Source organism: Periplaneta americana, chromosome 6, assembly GCF_040183065.1.
Source record: "Periplaneta americana isolate PAMFEO1 chromosome 6, P.americana_PAMFEO1_priV1, whole genome shotgun sequence".
In the NCBI taxonomy this organism is placed as follows: Eukaryota; Metazoa; Arthropoda; class Insecta; order Blattodea; family Blattidae; genus Periplaneta; species Periplaneta americana.
In genome coordinates, this window is record NC_091122.1 from 133558542 (window position 1) to 133584454 (window position 25913).

Below are 25913 nucleotides of genomic sequence, written 5' to 3' on the forward strand. Positions count from 1 at the left end.
AAAATGATTTGTTAATTTATTTGATTTATATTTACCGGTACTGAGAGAGTTAATAACATAAGGCCTTCTCTTCCACTCAAAATATATAGCAAATATAAATAACATAAATACAGAAAACAATATAATAATAATAATAACAATAATAATAATAATAATAATAATAATAATAATAATAATAATAATAATCACACTTACTTACTTACAAATGGTTTTTAAGGAACCCGCAGGTTCATTGCCGCCCTCACATAAGCCCGCCATCGGTCCCTATCCTGTGCAAGATTAATCCACCCTCTATCATCATATTCCACCTCCCTCAAATCCATTTTAATATTAACCATCTTCGTCTCGGCCTCCCCAAAGGCCTTTTTTCCTCTGGCCTCCCAACTAACACTCTACATGCACTTCTGTATTCACCCATACGTGCTACATGCCCTACCAATATCAAACGTCTGGATTTAATGTTCCTAACTATGTCAGGTGAAGAATACAATGCGTGCATTATGCGTTGTGTAACTTTCTCCATTCCATTGTAACTTCATCCCTCTAAGCTCCAAATATTTTCCTAAGAACCTTATTCTCAAAACACTCTTAATTTCTGTTCCTCTCTCAAAGTGAGAGTCCAAGTTTCACAACCATATAGAATAACCGGTAATAGTCTATAACTGTTTTAAAATTTTAACTTTCAGATTTTTTGACAGCAGACTAGATGACAAAGGCTTCTCAACCGAATAATAAGACGCATTTCCCATATTTATTATGCGTTTAATTTCCTCCCGAGTGTCATTTATATTTGTTCCTGTTGCTCCAAGATATTTGAATTTTTCCACCTCTTCAAAGGATAAATCTCCAATTTTTATATTTCCATTTCGTACAATATTCTGGTCACGAGACATAATCATATACTTCATCTTTTCGGGATTCACTTCCAAATCTATCGCTTTACTTGCTTCAAGTAAAATTTCCGTGTTTTCCCTAATCGTTTGTGGATTTTCTCCTAACATATTCACGTCATCCGCATAGATAAGAAGCTGGTGTAACCCATTCAATTCCAAACCCTGTCTGTTATCAATAATAATAATAATAATAATAATAATAATAATAATAATAATAATAATAATAATAATAATAATAATAATAATAATAACCTATTCCACACAAAAGAATTTACACAGCTGGCTACTTTTAACTACACCAGCCTTCTCAGAACCCTGTCGGTGTCTGAGATATCAATAATGTTTCTAATTTACTATTTATTTTACAATACAAAATACGCAAGCACCGTCACATGTGGAAATGTAACACTAACAACAACAGCTGGCTTGATGCTTTTGGCAAGGTTCGTTTGTAACAGTTCACGTGGACAAGCTCACTAATAGGCCCAGCTCATTATTATTGTCACTGTCTGTTGAACACAGATATTCAATATCCGAACAAATAACAGACCTTCACGAGCAGTGGATTCTGACCATACAGTTAGCATGGCGAAAGGGTAACTTTCAGGGAAAACAGAAGGAAATCAAGCAAAGACACATCCATACCTATTCCCTAGGGGAGGGAGTAAGTCTACACTTTTCCGCAGAGAATCGAGCCTAGGTTCGCTGGATATGCAGATGGACACACTACCACTGCGCCGCGATGGGGAACAAGCATGAAGGAGTGTTTGCTTATTACCTGCCGTGAGTTAATTCGTCCTGTTTGACATTCCCCTCACTCGAGTGGTCCTCTCTTTGTTGTAATGCTTGCGGAGTCGGAGTGTTTGCTTAAACTTTTCAAGCAGGGACCCTATTACAGGGCGCTGCGCGTCGAGGGAACTTTGTGTCGCAACCAACTCAGTGCGAAGCACTCTACTGACGAATGATCATCCACACTGAATGGTATACTGCCACAGTCTAGTACAGAGGTCTCCAAAAAGCGTATCGTCTTTCGTGCTCTCGATGCTGCCCGCCGAACACAGTGTGCTGTAAGGCTAGAAAACGGGAAGAGACTCGTACCTCAACAGATGGGAGCGATCAGTGGGGGATCGCGTCAACTGTGTCCTTATGTTTACAAATAATAACATCAAAATGATAAGAAATATCATACGTTTGTATATTATTTTGACATACTATGAAGCTGGAGCCCTGCTATTGACACAAGCCATTGAAAAAAACCTCTTCTGTTCTATGGTGCCTTTAGTGCCTGGAAAAGATCTTCTCCAGTTGTATTTTGTAATTACATCTAGAAGACATTCAGACACAGTAAAATGTTCATTAACTCCTCGGATGAAAATGGCTAGGCGAGCTTTGTCATTTCTATCTGTGCTTTCGTCCAATGCAAGTGAGTAAGCTACAAACTGGTTAATTGTGGTTTCGACTTCAGATTCAATTACATTTACAATCTTGAAATTCCTTCTCTGAACTGTAATTCGAAACAATTCAATTTTCTTAAACTTTGACTTTGTTTTGGACACAGTATTTTAGTAACGTCCTGTATGCACGATTTTGCAATATGCCAAGCTAGAACATAGCTAGCAAGAAGCTTATATTGTTTAAGACTGAGGACACGTGTGTGATTTGTGTTTGTATTTTCTTATTTTATATTTATCAAAATATTTCTAGGCCTACGCACTTCACCTAAAATTATACGAAAAACCATATGTTTGTCATGCGGAACTGAGTGTAAACGTTTTGTAATATACTGATTATTATGTATAATCAAAACTTATACAGATACACCCAAAATAAATTCTTTTCACATGTCCAACATGCCTGTAATTGTATGATATTCTTTGTGAAGAGTCGAGTAGTGTCGTCGCATGTTGAATTTTAACACACCCTTAAAAATTTTCGAACAAATTAAGAATTTCACATTCTCCCCACTAACACAAAAATATTTCTCTTCCTATTCACTCTTGAACGTACTACGTCCATGATTAGAAGGCATTGTAAAACGGTGGAACACTCCGACCAACACAATGATAATGGCAGTCCGTCACTGCTTTTCGTTTGCGCATAAACATTGAGTACAGTACAGGTGTGGGTGAGGCGGAGCGCGCTCATTACGTATTGGCTTCGGTTCCGTTAGGGGCTTACTCGCGAGTACGCTTTTGGAGACGTATGGTCTAGTATTATACTGTCACGAAGCTTGAGTTGTGAGGGTGCTAGGAACAATAGACTGTGCAGGTACTATTTCGCATTGTCTGTAATGAGGCGATAGTAGCGATCTTAGTGGTTAGCAACTATCAATGGATGCATATTTACTATGTATTGAGCTTCGTGACTGTACATACGTGTGATACTACTCTAGTGTCACGTCTTTTATTGCCTAAACTAGGCCTGTAATATTCAAGCAACCGAGTTCTTAATTACTATATTATTGTATCTAATTTTATCTCAAATAATTGAACACCGCAGAGAGCTACATTAACTCCGTGGAGGCACTCACTTATTTCTAGGCAGAGAATAAAATTATAATACTTCAGGTAAATATATTTCTTCTCTTTTTGTTATTTCCTTAATTATGGTGATCATCACCATCATTACCATAAGATAGTTTTGTGGTACAATTTAACGAACAATAAAACATGATGTGCGGAAAGAAATATTACGAAGCTGTAAAAAGTCATCACAATGCCATTACGTCATAAGGATGCAAAAGTTGGATACAATATGAGATCAACTAAGGTGAAATGAGTCATCAGAAACGAGATTTCTCCGCTCTATAATATAGTACACATCACTAGGTCACAAAATAAATATCGGCATTAGACAAGAAATAAATGTAGAATCATTTGCAGCAGCAATTGAAGGATAAAGAATAAACTACAGAAATCAGCCAGATATTAGAATAGCTAACAGACTGCCATTTAGTACGGCCCTATACGAAAGAGAAATTTGAGTCGACCCTTCAAAAGTTTGCGTGAAAACCTTTGAGACGAAAAGAGACGAAAGATCTAATCCTTGACGTCGACAACAAAGTTGATGATGATGATGATGACGATGATAATGATGATTATGATGATGACGACGATGATGATTTATTATGAATCCCCGAAGCTAAAATTAAATGGCTAAAATAATAGGCTAACTACCACTCGTAGATCACCGACGATTATGTATGTATGTATGTATGTATGTATGTATGTATGTATGTATGTATGTATCTATGTATGTATGTACTGTCGGTGACCCAGGAGAAGACGAGAGCGGACTGAGGAGGAAGGGATGTGAACAGATAACGTACGACAACACGTGCAATATTTGTACTGCAGTAAGCGGAAACATTAGGTCTCCTTCTGTTCAACTTAGCTTTAATTTCCATACGCATTGTTACTCATGTTTCCTGCACGAGTAATAACCTGGCTACTGAGATGCTTATCTGAGCGATGTTTATAATAATCAACAGCGATAGTCAAGAAGGTCACATTCTTTCCGCTCGTCTTCCCCTGAGTAACGGACAGTATGTGTATGTATGTATGTATGTATGTATGTATGTATGTATGTATGTATGTATGTATGTATGTATGTATGTATGTATGTATGTATCTATGTATGTATGTAAGTATGTATGTATGTACGTATGTACGTACGCAGCATGCATGCACGCACGTATGTATGCACGTACGTATTGTATACAGAATGAATCGTAATTACAGTTATTAATTTCAGAGAGTTATTCTTTGAGATACTTCAAGCAATTTAATACAATTTTGCTCGTTTTTGCTTCCTTTCTGAGACAAAAATTGTTTTATATGAAGCATTTCATAGCGTATTCTGTGAAAGCCATTGATTTAATTCCCAATATGCTCAGTCAATTTAAGAGAGCAGTGTAATATGATAAGATATGATTGAAACAATTTCATTTGTGTCGTTTAAATGTCCAGAAATTTGATCAGAATACATGTACCTAACAATGTAAAAATTTCTTTGCAGAACGAGATGTTATATTTTTTCGGATCAAAGTTCTGCACATTTAAAAGACAAAACTAGATTTCTTTCAATCGTTTATTATCATATTACACTGCTTTCTTAAAGTGACTGAGCATATTTCGAATTCGATCAAAATACGGTATGAAATTTTTCATATAAAAGAATTATTACTCCGAAAAGCAAAAACGAGCAAAATTGTATTAAACTTATTTATTTGAAATATGTAAAAAAAAATCCCCTGAAATTAATGGTTTTACTTACGGTTTACCCTGTATATATTTTATGAGTTCGTGTTCGTATATGCGGTATGTGAAAAATTCCAGTTGTTATGTCAGTTCAATTACCTGGAATAACTACACATTACGGACCGAGCATAGTAGCTGAACTACGGGTCACTAAATTATAACTTATTGTAGAAGTAAGCTCCTTAAACACGGGTCAGATTTCATTAATCGTTCTGTTCTCTCTGACATATTTATTTGTTCTGAATGTGGGAGTGAACCTTCTGCGCACCCGTGTGGATCCCTGCCCACGTTGCGTAATAAGCTTAACACCCCCCTCCCCCGAGCCGTATACTCGTAACAACCGCTGAGAGTCCAGGGTCCCATGGAGACAACCCCACATGCCCTTTGACTAGCCTTCTCCATGCCACGCCGAGATGTGATCGGAAATGTTGATGAAATAAAGGGGTGGTGAAATTCTGAAGAAATTATGTCGAAAATAGCAAATAGAGAAATAAGAAAACACAGAGAAAAATCCGAACTGAGCCATTTTCTGCCGCAACAGCCACTATGTAGCTGTTCTGGAAATGAAGAATCCCTCGCCTGATTGGGACTCGAACTGGGACAGTAAAAGTCTGACAGCCTGATGGCGTAAAACATGATGGCAAGGAAGGGTGCTTCTAGTATATAGTCCCGATATCATAACTAGGGACCATACTTTGTCCCAAGAGGGTAAAAGATTAAGTATTACAGGAGTTTTAAGTCGATTAAAAATACAGAGAAACTTCGTCATTTTCAAACAGAAAGGCGCAAGTCTCACCTGTACTTAGTACAACTTGTCATTGACGAAATATAACCTCCTGGATCCTGGAGTATACTTACTTACTTACTGGCTTTTAAGGAACCCGGAGATTCATTGCCGCTCTCACATAAGCCCGCCATTGGTCCCTATCCTGAGCAAGATTAATCCAGTCTCTATCATCATATCCCACCTTCCTCAAATCCATTTTAATATTATCTCCCCATCTACGTTTCGGTCACCCCAAAGATCTTTTTCCCTCCAGCCTTCCAATTAACACTCTATATGCATTTCTGGATTCGCCCATACGTGCTACATGCCCTGCCCATCTCAAACGTCTGGATTTAATGTTCCTAATTATTGTTCTTCCTCTGACACACATCGTCAAGTGAGATGTACTGCCTGACAATAGATGTACATATCAACCAGAACCTCAATCAGAGGATCACCATTTAGTAGTATCACAGTCTAGTATATACGGTCACGACGTTTGAGTACTAGGAACAATAGACTGTGCCGGTACTATTTCGCATTGTCTGTGATGCGGCAATAGTAGCGATCCTAGTGATTAGCAACTATCTATGGATGCATACCCCCTACATATTGAGCTTCGTGACTGTATACACTAGACCAGGCTCCGCCAAGTCGAGTCAAGATCGCGAGAGGGCGTACAGGCCTGCTTACGGCTTCCACTGCGGGCAGTACACTTGTACACTGCAGTCTATCAGTGGTGGAACCTATCGAGGTCGCTTGGGGGCACCGGTGCACTGCATTTTGCACCAGGAATATTTATGTGCTAAAACATGAACCTTAGCAATGTAATGGATGTTGTTATGCGAACAATTAATTTCATAAGGTCTAAAGGACTCAATCACAGGGACTTCAGGGCACTGCTTGATGGTATTAACAGTATGGGGATTTACTCTACCATACCGAGGTAAGATGGTGAAGTCGAAAAATTCTGGAACGTTTTCTCGCACTTAGAAATGAAACTGCCTTATTTATGGATGTACATGGGAAACCTGTTAGAAGCCTTGGACATGAAAGAATATATAAGAATAATGCAACAATTGTGCGAAGTTTCGAACGTAGATTTGAGAATATTAGAGATCTTGAACAACAATTTAAGATATTTGCAATATCTTTTTCAGTGAGTGTCCTGGATATTCCTGCTGAACTACAATTAGAAATACTTGATTTACAAAGCGATATTGAGCTAAAGGATAAATATCAAAACAAAAAGTATTAACCATTTCTATACTTGTTTTCCACGAGAAAGGTTTCCTAAACAGTACAATCTTGCTGCAAGAACGTTGTAAATGTTCGGGACAACCTACGTATGCGAAACACTGTTTTGTTTAATGAAGTTTACAAAGTCACGTCACAGAAACAACTAAGTGATGAACAATTGAAAGCATGTTTGCGATTGGCTGGTACTAAAACAATAGCTCCGAGAATTAAATAGCTGCTTACTAACAGAAAACTGCAAAAATCGCAGCGGATCTCTGATGTTTAAGAAAAAGTACTATTATCAGAGAATTGTATTTGAATAACAACGTTTGTACTGTTGTTTTATTTTGTTAATTGAATTGTATAGCAATGAGAAGAAGACAAACAGTATATTAATCTGTATAAAAGTGTATATTTTGTTTTGTTTCATCATTGTGCAAACATGCTAAAATTTGTTTCGTATATAGTTAACTGTACAAAATTGTATAGACTACCGTTTTTCAGTATAGTGCAATTAACAGTGAAAGCGTGCTTCAATTAAAAGCTGAAATTAATTTACATTCTTATCACAAATTTGGTTCACATACAAGTTCTTAGCTCCGCCACTGTGGAAGCAGCTACCCTTGCCCGCAGCCGTACGTCAGGGCTTGAGGGTTTGTACGTACGCACGAGAGTGTAGTCACTTGACGGTCCCTGCACTAGACTGTGGTATAATGTAAAAAATCGCTTCATACGTGTAGGTACATATCTTACATCTTTGATTAATGACAATGCCTTTCGCATACAATCCAGAAAAAAAGCTTATCTTCCAATTTGGATGCATAATAGTCTAATGGTCTTACTAATAAAAACCCTATATACAGACATTTAACTGTCTTATACAATGAGTAGCTCGTTTATAAGTCGTGTGTAAATTCCTTACTAATAATCACTACATACGTCGTGTATAACAGTATAACTGTTACACAGCTACGTCATAGTTTCGTCATTACTTCGTTACGAAAGGTAATAGAATATCTGAGGTTCTCTATTGCATCCGGTAGGGCGCTCTAGTTTCGCGTGTTAAATATCGATAGTACAACTGGCTCTAATCGATTACCACACTACATTTTGGTCAAAGAGTAGAAGCTACAGCAATATTATTCTAATAATTATATGATCTTTGGTTGGTTCTTCTGTGGTTACAAGGTAACCATCATCATAAAATGACAGTCGATATGAACAGCTGTTAGAGGGGCGGCCATTTTTTCGCTATATACAACGCTTAAACAAGGGGTTTCGTGTATATAACTACTGCAAAGCAATTCCCATTGTATAGTTACAGGCTGTTTATACGTCCATAGCTTATTCACGGTTTATTGGTAACGTTTTCTGTCTCAACTCTGCATAAGTCTCGTATAAAAACTATACACTGTTTATTAGTAAGACTGTAAATAACTACATTTGTACCGGTCTTTTGAACATTAGTTCAAGGAAAAGAAGAGGGATTTTCATTCGGAACATTATAAAAGAAATATAAAATAAATACGAATGTATACAGCCTATCATATTCATACGGATCTTAAATAAGAGTTATATTATTGTAATTTATCTTTCATGTCTCGTGTCGTAAAATAAACGAAGAAGCTGACTGTCACGTTTTGTCTATTTGGAAGATTCTTCGAATTCATACTAAAATTACCGCTTGCAGTCTTCTTATCGAATCTTGTTCCCCTGGCTCGGATGTCTGTGAAAAATTGAGCCACTTAGATTGGAATACGTTCCAGCGCTCTTGGGATTATTGGGGAATGAAATACCCATGTAGCATCGGAGAGTTAGCCTAGATGCGAGGGATCCACTCCGTGGACTGAATAATGGCTTCATAAATTATGAATTCCTTATACACAAGGGGGAATAGCCTATTTCAAATGACGCGTGATGGTATTAAAATGAGCATAAATAAAGAATAATGTAAAAATAATTTATACAGGGTGATTCTGAAGTAATACGACAAACTCGTACGTACTGTAACTTTGTATGTTTAGTCAGCAGTCCGAAGACTGATTGGAACCTCGTGACATGAGGCAACTAAATCAGTAGATAATGGGGTAGGGTAACCAGTTCCTTACCCCCTTACATTGAATACATCGCTGTCTAGTAACTTAAATAGCTACCTATGCGAGGGTTTTTTTTTTTTGTTAAATTTGGGCCCTGCTTTAATTTTCAAACACTTTGCGCAGTGGATTTTAGGTTTCACTTACTTAACTGTGACGTAACAAAATTTCAAGGTATTAAACAAATAATAAAGAAATAAAAAATTTCACCAAACTCTCTCCTTAACCCTAAAATTGGCAAAACTTCATTTCTCACAATACTTTATTAAACCTTGTCGGACTGTAAAGAAAACAACTATAGCAATGTCCATATTTTATATGTTATACAATATTATGAATGAATGAATGAATGAATGCTAGCCATGATGTCCCATGTTGGGCACAGGCCTGCTGTGATGGGGTTAGCACCCCATAGACAGGGATGGCTCAAATGTACTCGCTTGGCGAGCCAATCCAGGCGAGCTTGTCGTGTATACTACTTTTGTGACATGGTTAATAACCCTGTTAAACTTTAACTAGGCTCAGCACTCTGTTCTTCGTTCAATTTTTTTCGAACTATCCATATAATACTAACACCAGCACTTTGACACACACTGATTGCTATTAACACTATTTAACACTAGCTACGTACACTTAACACACATAGATTTAAGAAACAAATCAGATTAATTATTTAATTGTTTAAGCTAATTGAGTTAAAAATTGATACTCTAATATTTATGTAATTATGTACGTTCTATCTGTATATAGACCCTATTATTACATGCTGTATTATTTTATCATTTATTAATGTTATTGTGCTCGATGAACTCCCTTAATTTTGTGATATATTTTGTATAACTGATCTGAACTGCGCCCGAGCACGAGCTTCTGCTCTTTCGGGCTGCAATGCCTAATGTAGCTCAAATTTAAAGTATTAAATAAATAAATAAATGAATAAAAAAAATAAACTGACACTTTCTCAACACTGACTTTACTATTTACAAAATTTATCTCACACTTTCACTAATACTGACTTTACTATTTACAATATCTTAACACTGATTACGTTATCTATTTACAACGGCCTTCCCTAGTCCCTTCCACAAAACTCTGTTCTTTGCTGTCCTCGACCATTGTTTCCCCGCCTCTTTGGCAAACATGTCAGACCATGTGAGTCGTGGTCTTCCCTGTCCTCTCTTTCCGACGTAGGGGTCCCACATCGTGACTGCATGGGTCCATCTTGTCTGATGTAGTCTCGCCACATGTCCACCCTCAGGTCCACTTCGTTGCCGTAGCTCGTTCTGCTGCTTCAGTCTTTGTAGTGTTTCGTTTGTCATTCTGTCTCGTAGCGTGACGCCCAGTATTTTTATTTGCACCTTCCTCTGGCATGTTTGTATTTTTGAGCGTTGTCTCTCGGACAGTGTCCAAGTTTGGCAGCCGTACAGCAAAACTGGGATTATACATGTCTCTAGTGCCTCGAACTTGAGATTGCGGTTGATTGTCTTGTCCGTCCATATGAACTTCAGGCTCCAGAACGCCTTCCATGCCGATAAAATTCTTCTATTGATCTCATTGTGGATTCTTTGTGAGAAGGTAACTAGTTGACCCAAATACACATATTCAGAGACATACTGCAGTTCTGTGTCGCCTACTCTGATTGGGATCTCCTGTGCGTTTGTCATTACTTTCGATCCCTGCACCTTTGGCTTAGCGCACCAACGGTTTACCGACTGAGCTACCCAGGAACTTCCAGTACTGTGAAATTTTAATTTTCCTACCATTTTTTTTCTATTGTTCTATTAAAATTATAGCATATAGGTTATTAACCTGTTGTATCCTATAGGATACTTTGTCAATTTAAGGGTTAAGAGTACTTTAACCAAACAACTAACAAAAGAGAAGAGATCATCACAAGCACAATCAGCAGCAACGAAGCTATTAACTCTCTTGCTCCCAATATAGGAGAAGATTTAGTAAAAAGTATAGTAAAACGAATAATTTCAAGGGAAAAATTGTTCCGGGGCCGGGTATCGAAATTATTCAAATCTGCTTTACAGGGAGCGTCACCTGAAAGACTAGATTTGCATAATATATACGTTACTGTGTACGTTAACAGAAAACCACAATTCCAAGTCACACAGAGATTGTGTGCACTCGTTGTGGGTCTCTGGCGTTTCGTCAGCCCACGCGAGTTGTGTGGATATAAAGGGAAAAGTTGAGACGGTGTCGGGTGGAGTTCCCGGGTAGCTCAGTGGTAGAGCGCTGGTACGTTCAACCAGAGGTCCCGGGATCGATACCCGGCCCCGGAACAATTTTTTCCCTTGAAATTATTCAAATCTGCTTTACAGGGAACGTCACCACCTGAAAGACTAGATTTGCATAATATATACCTTACTGTGAACGTTAACAGAAAACCACAATTCCAAGTCACACAGAGATTGTGTGCACTCGTTGTGGGTCTCTGGCGTTTCGTCAGCCCACGCGAGTTGTGTGGATATAAAGGGAAAAGTTGAGACTGTGTCGGGTGGAGTTCCCGGGTATCTCAGTGGTAGAGCGCTGGTACGTTCAACCAGAGGTCCCGGGATCGATACCCGGCCCCGGAACAATTTTTCCCTTGAAATTATTCAAATCTGTTTTACAGGGAGCGTCACCTGAAAGACTAGATTTGCATAATATAGTAAAACGTTTTAAATTATACACCATATTCTTATATTACGGCGGTTATATCACCTACAAAACTGTTTGGAGGACCACACCTGCCATTCGTTAGCGGCTTCATATGTCCCAGCCAGGAGGATTGTTGGACAACTCCACAGAACATTTCCTCTCTTTACCACTTAGGGGACAAGTCAGCATGCAGAAATGATATTTGCTCCATTTTTGATGGAACAGTTATGCCGCTGTGACTCGGCCCCCAGAGCTGCGTTTGTTAAAAACAGGATGCGTCAAAGGAAAGTAAGGAGAGGATATGAATAGGAGAGGTTATGAAAAGCACTTCACTACTCTTTGCAACCCACCTTGAAATATAAACGAAGAGGAATAAACAGAGTTGGCAAATATAGGATGAAATACAACAGAAATGGGAACGGTTTCTGAGGACTTAATCCCCAGAAGGAAAACAATGTGATAATGACAGTAATAATAATAATAATAATAATAATAATAATAATAATAATAATAATAATAATTATTATTATTATTATTATTATTATTATCTTTCGCTCAATAAATAGTCCTGCCGATTGCCAAACTCTTCAAAATGATATTAACTCTATTGAACTTTGGTCTGACAATAATGGAATGAAAATTAATGAAACAAAAACTTTTGTCATTTCGTACTCACGAAAAACTACTTCCATAAAATTTAACTATTCTCTTAACAACGTCTGTATTATTAGGAAAAATTCTATTAAAGATCTTGGTGTACTACTCTATTCTAAATTATACTTTCACGATCATGTTCAATATATTTATAATCATTCAATAAGAATGCTTGGTTTAATAAGGTCTATAACTTATTCTTTTTCTACTCCAGAGTAACTATTAATTCTATACTTTACTTTGGTTCGATCTAAACTTGAATATGCATCTGTAGCCTGGAATTCCATTACTTCAACAGATTCGGTTAAATTGGAAAATATTCAAAGAAAATTTGTTTCCTTATGTGCTTTTCGATTTATACCCAATTCCTCTGACTTTAACTATGAGATTACCTGTAAATATTTTAACTGTTGTAGCCTTTATTCTAGACGTCAAAATCTTGATTATCAATTTCTTTGCAAAGTTATCAATGGTGATATTGATTGTGAGTCTATCATAAACAACATCAGCCTTCGTATTCCTACAAAAGGTTTAAGATTTCAAAAAATTTTTTATAACAGAAATTCTACATCACTTTCTCCAGTCTGCAGATGCATAAAATATGCCAATTTGCATGGGCACAATTTAGATCCTTTTAAGGTATAGTTTCGTTTTGATTATTAGTATTTACTGTTCTTGTTATGTATTTTATTTATGTATGTTTTTGTTTCTTTAAGATATTATTTATTTGTTTTTGCATCTTTGTATCTTCTGTTTGTGTATTGTGCTGAACTATAATTGGCCTCTGGCTGTTGTTCAGCACACAAATATTAATAATAAATGAATAAATACATTATTATTATTACAATTTATGATTGAGGATGATGATGTTGATGATTGTGATGATGATGACGATGATGATGGTGATGATGATTATTATTATTATTATTATTATTATTATTATTATTGTTATTATTATTCTACATACTTAAATGCAAACACCGTGATTGCTAACAAGTGGTAATGTATACACATATATAAAGTCATTGAAGTAAGTCGTCGTCGTTCTTGCAATAACTCCTATGTGCAAAATATAACATTTTTCAGTAGAAAGTAAAAACACATTTATTCATCCTATGGCAGCCGTACATAGGAAACTGTGAATTCTTACATTTTCGAAACAAAGAAATATAATTATAGGAGATTTTATTATTTGATGTATCACTATTTAAGTTATTTAATAGAGCAAAAATCTGAAAATCGATAAATATGTCACACAGAAGTTATTGCAGGAACAACGACGAAGTGACGACAAAAACTAATACAATTTTGCAAACAGAAATATAACAGACAGCAGTTCAATTTACCAGACAATTATTTCCATTCTTTTGATCGATGAGTCGTCTTAAGCAACTGAATTTATTTACGTTGTTATATGCACTATATATATATTTTTTTTTTGTTTATTTCCAAATGAATACTTCTCTCTTTTTTTTTTTTTTTTTTGCAACATTTCTTAAAAAGTCCTTTTACTCTCCCGGATTCGTTGGCAACCAGCAACTCTCTCACTTGGGACTCTGACAATTCATTCTATTTCGAGCTGCAGAATATCTTGAAACTCAATTTCTTTCCTTGTGACATACATCCCATTGTTTGTACGACTGCCTGGGGACCTAGGTCTTGCACTCTGCTCAATGTCAGTCCCTGATCTAATACTGCAGCGGAAGGAATTTCGTCATGGTCCTCACTTTCCGAAGTGAAGAGAAGTAACTCATTTTTGTTAACTCAATTACGTGAAATAACAGTAGCCTATCTGGAAAAACTTCGTATTTTTTCGCACATGTTTCTCTTCAAGTATTTCTCATTTATCACGATCATTTCCTCAGGAATAATTTTATAAGCTACTTTTTATGTATTTCTTTTCTATAAGCATGTGTTTCCAAATCCAGCAATAACGATTGGAGAGATCATCTTGTTGACCACACGATAATTCTGTACTGGTCGCAAGTTCGTTGAACTCTGTTGAAGTGTGAAGCCAGATGTCGGCTTGTTTACCCTCGCTATCCAGAAGTTGTCACCTCATTATTATTATTATTATTATTATTATTATTATTATTATTATTATTATTATTAACATCATTATTCGGTTTGTTTCTGCTGCAGTTTTCAAAGTTTCCAACCGTCATGACTCATGAACATGCGAACATCGACTTAACTGTACGTGCAGCGATAACTTAAAAACTCCAAGTAGCCTATTTGCTGATTAACGTCAGGCGTTTTTGCAGCAACTCAAATAGCCATCAAACCACTTCCTGACGCTCAGAAAAATTTGCGGATCACGCGCAAACCAATCTCAAATCACACTGACACATGAGCATTAAGATAGTTGTGCTTTACTTTTATTCACTGGATTGGCAGACACGTATTTTTTGCATTAATATTTTATGTTTCCATGCTCATCTATATTTCGTTATTAAAATATACTGTGAAATTTAATTATATTTTCAATATACGAGATTAGTAAATTATTTTACAGTACATGAGAATTCGATTTGAAATTAATTTCAAACCAGTAATCACTGATCATTCCTCATTAGTTGAGACTGGAACAGTTGTCAAACTATCACAAACTCGCTGCAGAAATAAACCTATTATTATGGTATTATTACTAGGTGGAAATGTATTTAAACGCAGGAAGATGCTTGAGCATTTGAAAACTTGTTCTTATATATTATTATACAGTGCGATCAAAATGTCCCTCCGCAGCTCCATTAATTCTAGTTACCCCGTAGAAAGTTGGCACTCCCCCATTCATTCCGGTTTGACAACCTCACACCCCCAATCCATCCTATACTTAGCAGCCAGTGCTGCCTCTTGAATTCTCTGCCTAGTGGATTCTCGACTACACAAGCACTGCGGAGAGACTTCTCGATCGAACTGTATTATAACTACCATCTATTTAAACACATGCTTTAAGTTGGGACAAAAAGTTGCTAGATACTTAAGCTAATTATTTCAATTAACAGCAAAGCACGGTAGTTTGTGGTTAGCAATCCACATTCTATTAGACGGTCCGGTGTTCGATGCCAAGGTCAGTGTATTCCGACATCGTTTTACGTATTTCCTCAAATGCCTTCAGGAAAATTTTTGAATAATTTCAATTGCAAAGAGATGCCACTCGCTTCCTATCCAACTGTATACATTTTGTATTTGAATACGTCTTTAAAATTAGTCCCATAGGGTTAACCTCTATGAAAAGTTGGGCGAGTAAAAATGGGGGTAGGTAATATCTCAATAAGTGTTCAAGTAGGCTTCCGCGACTGGTGTACATGGAGTGTGGATAAGCTTCAGGGCTTCTATCGCGTTGTCTTGGTGTTAGTGGCTGACGTCTGCCACTAACACCAAGACAACGCGGTAGAAGCCCTGAAGCTTATCCACACTCCAATATCTCAATAAGTATGACCGATAGCGAAAATGTGAAAACTGACTTCGATACTCGAAGGATACAAGCACCTAACAATACAGACTTCGAAGTCACGCCCATGTGCAGGGAGCGGGGTCAGCGTCCGCCATTTTGCTTCTTGCGCGCTGAATAACGCGTCTTCAAGTCAGTATAACCTAAGCCAGCACTGGGCAAAAGAGGGAAGGAAAAAGGAGATACCCCCGCTCATGTAATTTCCACTTAATCGCTTTATAAATGAACACATAGTAAAGCACTGTGCGTCAGTGGTGGATTTCAGGTAACCAGCGAGAGCCGAAAGCTATGATGGATGCCTTATAAAAATCCGTCACTCAGCTGTGCTTGCCTTCAAGTCTACTCGTATCGGTCCGATACATAACTGTCTCTGCCGAATATTCAGTGGGGAGTTAAGGGATATTTGTAGTACCTCAATTGAGGTATGCCCAGGGTTGGCTTAGGCTATATCTCCAGACTGCAATGTGGCACGACGGTGATATGGGTCTGAAATAATTCGTCTGAACGAGAGCTAACCAGAAGACGTGAAGTCATTAGCATTTAAAGGGATGGTGAAAAATTATAAGTGAGAATACCGAAAAAAATAAAGCCGAAATGTCTAAATATTTGCAGCAAAAGTCCAAGTTCAAATGCAATAAACACATATCGGATGAACAAAGGGCTTAAAAGGAATGGAATAAGAGCAAAATGATCCAAAACGAACGGTCCTAGACTTTTAGAGAGAGAAGAAAGCCGAAGTGGAGGAATGCAGAGAGTCCCAATTGAGCACCTCTACTGGGAGTACGTGCAAACCAATGAATGTCGTGCATTGTTCGAACATGAGAGGGAATATCAAGATACTACAAACTTCGCCCTATTCCATAGACATCCCAACAATATGTGGAAGTGAAGCATGTAAACTAAAATAACCGAATCCATCGAAGACCGATAAAAGGCCTTGTGTTCGGTTCATGTTTGCCGAACCTCTGTAGAACTGAAGCTCCCTTTGCGTTTGTTCAATCTTTCTCTTTCCTTACATACGTTCGGTGCCTTTCTCCTTAGTTCCTCCTCTCCCTATGTCTTTATAATTTAGCTGCATAAGGACATCAGGCACATATCTTGCCAAGTTACGCATAGTAATGAGTATAGATATTTTTTCTTGTTTTTAATATGACTAAACTGAGAAGACTCAACTGCATGAAATTCGTCATTTTTGTCATCTTCACAACTGCCCCGTATATATAGAGCGTCCCATTTATCTTGATCACTCGAAATAACTTTGTAGGCAAGCATCAAATACATACAAAACGTGTATAACTGAAAGGGGGAAATAGTACTGATGAAGAGACAACCTTGTAGCATTATTTATTAATGGGATATGCGTATTAGCTTTGTTTCTTTAAATGCCACTATGTATTTATTATTCAATATTTCAATTAAGCTCGTCAACACAGAAAATAATCCCTTTGACCATAATGCTCGTCGTAGTTTCTATTCTTTCTGTTCTTCATGAAGGTACTGTTAGAATGTTCACAAGCCACCGGCGTAGCTCAGTTTAGTCATATTAATAACATGACGGATGACGTGAATATGTTAGCAGAAAATTCACAAACGATTAGGGAAAACACGGGAATTCTAGTTGAAGCAAGTAAAGCGATAGGGTTGGAAGTAAATTCCGGAAAGACTAAGTATATGATTATGTCTCGTGATCAGAATATTGTACGAAATGGAAACATAAAAATTGGAAATTTATCCTTCGAAGAGGTGGAAAAATTGAAATATCTTGGAGCAACAGTAACAAATATAAATGACACTCGGGAGGAAATTAAACGCAGAATAAATATGGGAAATGCGTGTTATTATTCAGTTGAGAAGCTTTTATCATCTAGTCTGCTGTCAAAAAATCTGAAAGTTAGTATTTATGAAACAGTTATATTACCGGTTGTTCTATATGGTTGTGAAACTTGGTCTCTCACTTTGAGAGAGGAACAGAGATTAAGGGTGTTTGAGAATAAGGTTCTTAGGAAAATATTTGGGGCTAAGAGGGATGAAGTTACAGGAGAATGGAGGAAGTTACACAACGCAGAACTTCACCTGACATAATTAGGAACATTAAATCCAGACGTTTGAGATGGGCAGGGAATGTAGCACGTATGGGTGAATCCAGAAATGCATATAGAGTGTTAATTGGAAGACCGGAGGGAAAAAAAGACCTTTGTAGAGACCGAGACGTAGATGGAAGGATAATATTAAAATGGATTTGAGGGAGGTGGAATATGATGATTGAGACTGGATTAATCTTGCACAGGATAGGGATCGCTGGCGGGCTTATGTGAGGGCGGCAATGAACCTGCGGGTTCCTTAAAAGTCATTTGTAAGTAAGTAAGTAAACATTCACACGAATATACATATAAATAAATCAAACAAAATATATTAAAAACCGTATTATGTTCAAAATATCGAACAGTATGTCCAATGTTCAAATATGACATAGGAAACGAAGACATTGAAAACTTCCGTCTTATTTTATATGAAAAACTAATCGCAAAATCTATGCTCAAACATAAAGGAGTGTGAGTGGAGGATAGCGAATATTTTATAACAAGGTGGACTAAACACGATAGACAAAGACAAACATATAAACACCGAATATAAAAGAAAGCAAGGAAAGCTGAATCTTCACTTTCTGCCTGGAAATGCAAACAGAACAGGATAAAATAATGTAGAAAATGACAGAATATAAGAAAAATCTTGGAGATGTAGAAAATGAACGTAGTTTATTCTTGCTGGACGAAACAACGTACAGGGCACTATCTAGCAAACGCCTCTTCATCTCTGTTTCATTTCAGTTGTGCGTGACAGATTCGCTTGCTTACAGCATCTGATTCACGTCCGCATTTTCCAAAGAGAATTGTCTGTTTCGGGGCTTGTAAACGTTGCCACATCAATCCCAGTGAAGGTACAAACACTAGTTGGCTTGACACCTGAGCAATTTCAGGAGAAACCGGGATAGAACTGTAACAGTTGACTCGTTCATCATCCCATTCGTTTGCAGTTGTTTTCGCTTTCGCAGCTTCATGAAGAAGTGCCGAGCTTTACCAGGCAACACTATAAAGGGTGCAACGAAAAAAATGGATAAAACTTCAGCTATATATTCCACACACGCACACGTGCGCACACATACAAACACACACACACACACACACACACACACACACACACACACACATATATATATATATATATATATATATATATATACAGGGACATCATTTTATTTTAACCAACATTTTTAATATTAATCTGTCTATACCTTTAGAGAACCGGAAACACCGCTTGCTTCCCCCCTCCAAGACTGGAGTTCGATGATACTGGCGTAAAACACTAATCACTCTACTAGGTATAGGATGGAAGAAAAGTACTTCATCCATTTACGTAAACTAGGAAATATCGCGATTTTGAGTTTGATAATTTTCATTAGGTTTTTCTTTAATCAAAGTACAGTACTGTATTAAGAATAAGTGTTTTTACTCACGAAGTGAGTTATCCATGCGAACGTATTCATTATGCAGTGTATATTATACTGTCTACAGCACATTACCGTACAATATAGAGAAAAAAGTTAAATTGAAAAATAATCATAATATGAATATTTAAACACAATTTTGAAAATGGTGGCCGTTCATTTCGATACAGGCTTCAGTTCTTTTGTGCATATTATCGCACTATAGATTATTGCATCTAATTCCAATTGCCAGTTTCGTCCTTCGTACTAGTAACTCATGTTGAAATAATTCTGTACCTACTCTACGTACTGTAAATTCAATCTTCACTTCTGCCCGACCCGAAAATATAAAATTACTCAGACATGCCATCTACTGTCCGTCCAAGTGGTTATGCCGCAGGATTGTAGAAAGGGAGGAAATCACGTGACAGTTAATTACTTAACGAGGCCCTTTTATTTAAGTTAAATTAAACAGCTGTGTAATATTACGTAAACTTCCAATTCCTAAGAGAAATTAATGTTTTCAGAAAAGAGCTAAGACAGCCCAGCTATTACAGAGGGGCGAGCAGAAGCAGGTGGGGGAAATCGGGATGCGACGTAGGCAAACGGACAGTACCTGTGCGAAAATATGATTCAATATTGAAAGCTCTTTCGTCACTGAAAAACGCGAACATATTTCTGGAACGTACTATACTCAGTAACTCAGTACTGCTTACTATCTGCGGTCTTGGTTCTGTGTGAGTTGGAACTTCCTTAGTAGAAGGGGTTTGAGTGAAGTACATTCAAAAACTCAGGTACAATAACAATTGAAGTAAAAATAAAATGATGTCCCTGTATATATATATATATATATATATACACTGTATATATAAAACTGATTCCTCGAGCGATTGTTCGAACTCTTTTCGGATAGCTACGGTTTTTATTCACTGCAGAGCGACGTTTCACACCATTTTGCCACTAAGTTTTGCATTGCAGTCTTTGCTGGAGGTTTTGCCAAAACACGTCCAGTCTGAAACTCTTGCGCTAACAGTTCCGCACACCTTTTCCATGAATTGTGCTTCGCATAACACTCGACAATGAACACGCGGTGTTTTATCGTGAGTACCATTTTTTGTTGCATTCAACTAGCCACTAAACACGTCTCCTCCTCTCACTCACTCACTCACTCAAACGTAATGACTAGGGACGACACTTTGTTCCAGTTCGCCACGAGGTTCACAGGTACTGGTGTATAGAGTACCTGTGTTTACTAGTTGATACGAGCAGTCCAGCGACAGCACGCGACTGTTTGCTGGTATAGATCGGCGGAACAAAAATGCAACGTTTCTACAGGTTACCACTGCCATATAGTGTGTATGTGCATAACATATGCTTGATTATTTACATCTTTACAATATTACTTACACATATTTACAACAATGACGAGTTAGTCAAATTACACACATATATTTGCAATCGAGTTACGTACATTATTCTGATACAAATTGTAGTCCGTTACAATATACTGTATAACAATGTTCATTTTTAAGTGTGAAAAAGAGAAATTCCTTGTTTTCACTAAAAATAAGCTTGTACTGCGAGAAAGTTCGCTCAACATCGCACGATGTTATACATAGGTACATCTCAAAAAGATTAACAATGCTTGCACTGTTTACTTTTTCTAGTATTTCTGATGTCAACAAAAATTTCTTTCCTGTTTCATTGAAAGACATCACTCCTACATCAACGTGAGCTACTTACCGTCCCACAGCATCCGATGCCTCATCTATAGAAACAAATACTTTGTACTACCTATAGCTGTTCGAATGAGTTCAGATTTTTTTTGTATACAGAAGATAAATAGGTTGTACGCATTGATGTTATACTAGGCAGTTTTCTAGACGTGTATTTTTCCATAAACCGTTGAAAATGTGGATTATTGAGCTTGCGTATTGGACTAATCCCCCATACCATCATCGCGCACAAATCACTATAAAACTCAAAGTTTGTAAACCGTGCAGATGAGAGAAATAACGACAAACATTCACTATGTTTTTCGTTTCACAATGCTTTTGCAAATCTTTACGAACGTTTATGTTTAGTTCTGTGTTGCACACTTTACGACTCAAATTATCGCCTTCCACACTAAAACACTCACTTCCAATCGCAGTTGCAATTGCATTCAGTTTAGAGCTCTTGTCTGACTACATTGTACAGGGACATCATTTTATTTTTACTTCAATTTTTATTGTATCTGAGTTTTTTAATGTACTTCACTCCCATCCCTTCTACTAAGGAAGTTCCAACTCCACACAGAACCAAGACCGCAGATAGTAAGCAGTACTGAGTTACTGAGTATAGTACGTTCCAGAAATATGTTCGCGTTTTCCAGTGACGAAAGAGCTTTCAATATTGAATCATATTTTCGCACAGGTACTGTCCGTTTGCCTACGTCGCATCCCGATTTCCCCCACCTGCTTCTGCTCGCCCCTCTGTAATAGCTGGGCTGTCTTAGCTCTTTTCTGAAAACATTAATTTCCTCTTAGGAATTTGAAGTTTACGTAATATTACACAGCTGTTTAATTTAACTTAAATAAAAGGGCCTCGTTTAAGTAGTTAACTGTCACGTGATTTCCTCCCTTTCTACAATCCTGCGGCATAACCACTTGGATGGACAGTAGATAGCATGTCTGAGTAATTTTATATTTTCGGGTCGGGCAGAAGTGAAGATTGAATTTACAGTACGTAGAGTAGGTACAGAATTATTTCAACATGAGTTACTAGTACGAAGGACGAAACTGGCAATTGGAATTAGATGCAATAGTCTATAGTGCGATAATATGCACAAAAGAACTGAAGCCTGTATCGAAATGAACGGCCACCATTTTCAAAATTGTGTTTAAATATTAATATTATGATTATTTTTCAATTTAACTTCTTTCTCTATATTGTACGCTAATGTGCTGTAGACAGTATAATATACACTGCATAATGAATACGTTCGCATGGATAACTCACTTCGTGAGTAAAAACACTTATTCTTAATACAGTACTGTACTTTGATGAAAGAAAAACCTAATGAAAATTATCAAACTCAAAATCGCGATATTTCCTAGTTTACGTAAATGGATGAAGTACTTTTCTTCCTTCCTATACCTAGTAGAGTGATTAGTGTTTTACGCCAGTATCATCGAACTCCAGTCTTGGAGGGGGGAGCAAGCGGTGTTTCCGGTTCTCTAAAGGTATAGACAGGTTAATATTAAAAATGTTAGTAAAAATAAAATGATGTCCCTGTATTATGTTTACACTACTGCACACAGAGTCACGATCACAAGCAACTTGCCATTAAGTGACAACGGCACCAGTAGTGCTGTAGGAACTGTAGGTAGAAGCAGACAGTAGCAAAGAGCAGCATAGCTTCGAATCCTAAACAAATCAAACGTACGTACTGTACGTTCGTTCTCCGGGGCAGCGCACACAGGTTGTCCTTTTCTGTCACAGTGCAGTACCATCGAACCTATAGCCTCCGTGACGTCAATATAGTGAAGCAACAACCAACCTAAAATCCGTCCATGCTGGGACAAAGTGTCGTCCCTGGTAATGACACAGCGAAGCTCGGGACAGAGCATGCGGGAGCTGCGCGTGCGCGGACATGTGACAGCAACCCATTGTTGCATCGAAATCACGGTTTCCTTAATTGTCAGGGTCATTTCCGCGTGAGTCTTATACATATAAATTCATGTATTTCATGTATATCTTCCATTTATCTAGACCAATCAAAATAACTTTGTACGCAAGCACCAAATGAAAAATTGTTTCATACAAAAGGTGTACAACTTAAAGGGGGAAATAATAGTGATGGAGAGGCAACCTTGTAGGGTTATTTTTTAATGACATACGCGTATTAATTTTGTTTCTTTATGCTCGACCATGCCGAAATGTAGTAATTATACACCTGGTAGCAGATCTCTAATGCATGTCATTAAAGTACACCTACTCATTAAAGGTCAGGTCTTTCAGCCAATGACGACTCAGGTTACAACTGTTCAGCCAATGACAGGTCAGCTTTCTACCGTTATAAAACCGCAAGTATCGATTATTCTCGGATATGCAATCGAAAGAGAATTAGCGAAAAGTCACGGAGGCTGGAAATCCAATACTGTCGCAGAAGGTTATGTTCTGTTACTATAATAATTAACGTTAATTGTAAATAATATTCAAATAAATTCAATTTGTCATCTCGTTTTTCAATGTCTAATTTAATTTCAATGTTATCTCGGTAGGTTCTTATGGCCTAGAAAGGTCAATGTGAACATCTGTTCCTCGGAAAAAATCAATACTTTCGCGTCTGCGCACATCTCACAACATACGGGACATTGGCCGAGGTCAGATACAAAGAAAATTAATAATATCAAGTTAGAAATATGGTCGAGCATAAAAAGTAGTATGAAACTCGCCTATAATGGTAATTAAGAAGCTGGTATGAAAATTATGAAACTCGCTTGCGCTCGTTTCATAAATATCCATACTCGCTTCTTAATTACCTTCATTATAGGCTCGTTGCATAATGTACTATTAAATGACATTATATATTTATTATTCAATATTTCAATTAAGTTCGTAACAGAGAAAATAATCCCTTTGACCACGATGCTCGTAGTTTTTCTTCCCTTCTCATGAAGGTACTGTTAGAATGTTCGAGTCCCGCATGAGCTGATAATCTGGTTGGGTTTTTTCCCCGAGTTTTTCCCTAATCGTAAGGCAAATGTCAGGTAATCTACGGCGAATTATAGGTCTCATCTTGCCAAATATCATCTCGCTATCATCAATTCCAACAACGCTAAATAACCTCGTAGTTAATACAGCGTCGTTAAATAACCAAGTAAAAATAAATGTTCACATCAGTTCAACGAATGAATAAACCTGCTGATATAATTAACCGACGAAATTTCAAATTTCTGCCCTTTCTTAACTTTTCCACATAATACCGGTTTTATTGTCCCTAATAAAAGCTGGAATGTCATAACTTTACGCCTTCTACTAATTAGTAATATACTTAATATTTCACATTATAAAATGCAGTAAGCTAGCAAGGAGAAGTCATATCTCTGAAAGTGGAAATAGGACGACAGAAGAATGTTATCAATGTGGAGTTTAAAGGCTGTGACGCGTCATTGAAGCATGGAATTTAATTAAGAAAATGGAGACAAAATAGTAAACTATGTCTGAAATGAAGTAATAAGAGAAGATTACAAGCAGTATAAATATGATTCCTAAGAGCGTATGTAGACTGTAAATTTTGTAAAAAGAATACACATAAATTAAAGGTTGATGAATAAGTGTTTGAAAGAAGTTCTGCTGGTTGCCAAAAAATATTATAAAATAGTAGAAGTGGTACAAATACAGGGACATCATTTTATTTTTACTAACATTTCTAATATTAACCTGTCTATACCTTTAGAGAACCGGAAACACCGCTTGCTCCCCCATCCAAGACTGGAGTTCGATGATACTGGCGTAAAACACAAATCACTCTACTAGGTATAGGATGGAAGAAAAGTAGTTCATCCATTTACGTAAACTAGGAGTTATCGCGATTTTGAGTTTGATAATTTTCATTAGGTTTTTCTTTCATCAAAGTACAGTACTGTATTAAGAATAAGTGTTTTTACTCACGAAGTGAGTTATCCATGCGAACGTATTCATTATGCAGTGTATACTGTCTACAGCACATTAGCGTACAATATAGAGAAAGAAGTTAAATTGAAAAATAATCATAATATGAATATTTAAACACAATTTTGAAAATGGTGGCCGTTCATTTCGATACAGGCTTCAGTTCTTTTGTGCACATTATCGCACTATAGACTATTGCATCTAATTCCAATTGCCAGTTTCGTCCTTCGTACTAGTAACTTATGTTGAAATAATTCTGTACTTACTCTACGTACTGTGAATTCAATCTTCACTTCTGCCCGACCCGAAAATATAAAATTACTCAGACATGCTATCTACTGTCCGTCCAAGTGGTTATGTCGCAGGATTGTAGAAAGGGAGGAAATCACGTGACAGTTAACTACTTAACGAGGCCCTTTTATTTAAGTTAAATTAAACAGCTGTATAATATTACGTAAACTTCCAATTCCTAAGAGAAATGAATGTTTTCAGAAAAGAGTTAAGACAGCCCAGCTATTACAGAGGGGCGATCAGAAGCAGGTGGGGGAAATCGGGATGCGACGTAGGCAAACGGACAGTACCTGTGCGAAATTATGATTCAATATTGAAAGCTCTTTCGTCACTGGAAAACGCGAACATATTTCTGGAACGTACTATACCCAGTAACTCAGTACTGCTTACTATCTGCGGTCTTGGTTCTGTGTGGAGTTGGAACTTCCTTAGTAGAAGGGGTGGGAGTGAAGTACATTCAAAAACTCAGGTAC